The following is a 2500-nucleotide window of genomic DNA, read 5'->3' as shown; positions in this document are numbered from 1 at the left end:
ACCACCTCTCCAAGGGTTTGTCACGTGGCATGCAACCTCCAAGATGCCACCTTTCCAAGGGTTTGCCACGTGGCATCCATAGGTACCACCTCTCCAAGGGTTTGTCACGTGGCATGCAACCTCCAAGATGCACCTTTCCAAGGGTTTGCCACGTGGCATCCATAGGTACCACCTCTCCAAGGGTTTGTCACGTGGCATGCAACCTCCAAGATGCCACCTTTCCAAGGGTTTGCCACGTGGCATCCATAGGTACCACCTCTCCAAGGGTTTGTCATGTGGCATGCAACCTCCAAGATGCACCTTTCCAAGGGTTTGCCACGTGGCATCCATAGGTACCACCTCTCCAAGGGTTTGTGACGTGGCATGCAACCTCCAAGATGCCACCTCTCTAAGGGTTTGCCATGTGGCATCCATAGGTACCAACTCTCCAAGGGTTTACCACGTGGCATGCAACCTCCAAGATGCCACCTCTCCAAGGGTTTGCCACGTGGCATGCAACCTCCAAGATGCCACCTCTCCAAGGGTTTGCCACGTGGCATGCTATAAGTACATAAAAGTATGCCACGTGACGTGGCATGCTATAAAGACCAAAAAGTATGCCACGTGGCACTCCACCTCATCCAAACCATCCGTCTGAATGCCACCTTCTAAAAGGTATAGCTCATGGCATATAAATTGCTCAAAATGTATGCCACGTGGCAAACCCTACCCTACCCTAAACCCTAAACCCTACACTTGCACATGGCATAGTGTTGCGTTCCATACATTGAGCCCGTGTGCCATCTTTAGAGCACGTGGAATAACACGTGGCGATATAAGTTACTACGAAAAAAAACAACTCAAAAACATCCAACTTTAGCCGAAATATGAGTTGGCAACACTACATTTACTACCATGACACCAAGCTCGAAATATGTCACGTGACTCTTACCTTGAAAAACCACTAAAAACGGCACATGTTACATGGCATGAACAGTGTGCCACGTGTCATCCGCTCCTAGGAGTCGTCTCGTGACACTCGAAAAAAAAAAGTAAGAAAAAATGACCACTTTTTCATTGTTGATGTTGCAGAAGTCGCAGCACTTCCAGATTCTAAGCCCGAACACTAATACATGCTGTGGGGTGAAAGCCCAAAGCGTGTGTCTCCCAGGGGGGGGGGGCTGTGGGGGGTTCCAAAAGTATAGTAGGGATAGTGTGGGTGTTGGAGGTCGGGTAGCCGAGGTGGAGTCCGAGTTGAACTCGGAGTCCGAGTCCGGGTCCGAATCCGGGCGAGCGAGTGCTCTTCACGTGGTATACTGCGTGCGGGGCGAGCTCAAAGTGGGCTTTGGCTTCTGGCTTTGGCTCGTGGCTCTGCTTTTGCTACCTGCAACATCACACTCCCTGCTCGCCACCACAATGCGCATTGGGACGGGTCCTGGTGAAAGCCGGGAGACTCGGATCTTTGCGTGCGGTGGTGGTGGGCTGGCTGGCAGTTAATCCTCCTGATGTGGGGTGGTGTGTGCCTTTGGTAGAGGGCTGCACACCTATTGCTGTGGTGCAACACATGTGCTTGTGACGGGTTCCTGGCCAATGCTCCGGCAGAACCGGGAGACTCGGACGACCAACATGTGTGGTGCGCCACAGCTCGGGCTAGCCTCTCGCTTTTGTGTGTGTTTTGGGGCAGTGGGGTGTTCGCACCCCCTCCCAAGCACACACCCCTTGCTGTGCTGTAACCGTTGAGTCCGGATCCGGGCGGGCAAAATTCCCTCGTGTTTGAACGTGGGTGAGCTCAGTCGCATGGGGGCTTAGCTGGTGCTTCACAGCCGGGGAAGTGACGCTCTAGGCATCTACCCTTTTGTTAAAAATGCATGTGATGGGGGAGCAACAAGTCACATGCTCTGTGCTATTGAGCGACCTTTTGGAATCTCGGGCAGGGGATGTATTTCTACCTGGCGAAAGGATCGGTCGCTCCATAGCACAAGAGCATGTAACTTCTTGCTCCCTCCGCCACGTGCATTTTTAACAAAGGTTTTCTCTTTGTGTTGTCCCTCATGGGTGATGGCTCCACTTACTTGTGATGCTGAATGAACTGATGTTCCTGGTGTGACCAGCAAGTCCGGATCCGGGCGGGCAATTCCCTTGTCTTGAACTTGGGTGAGCTCAGTCGCATGGGGGCTTGGTGGGGAGCTGGGTTCTGAGGTGACTGACGCAAAACATGTACGTGCCTGCATGCCCTTTGCGCGTGTACTAAGTAAGCATGTGGTGGAGGACATATGCTCCGTGCTATTCAGCGGCCTTTTGGAATCTCGGGCAGGGGATACATTTCCACCTGGCGAAAGGATCGGTCGCTGAATAGCATGGCAAAGTTTTCTCCCTGTGTGTGACTGATGGGTGATGGCTGCACTCACTTGTGATGCTGAGCGAACTGATGTTCCTAGTGTAACCACCAAGTCTGGATCCGGGCGGGCAATTCCCTTGTCTTGAACTTGGGTGAGAGCTCAGTTGCATGGGGGCTTTAGTG

Source organism: Selaginella moellendorffii, unplaced genomic scaffold, assembly GCF_000143415.4.
Source record: "Selaginella moellendorffii unplaced genomic scaffold, v1.0 SELMOscaffold_379, whole genome shotgun sequence".
NCBI classification, from domain to species: Eukaryota; Viridiplantae; Streptophyta; class Lycopodiopsida; order Selaginellales; family Selaginellaceae; genus Selaginella; species Selaginella moellendorffii.
This window is presented reverse-complemented; position numbering follows the sequence as displayed.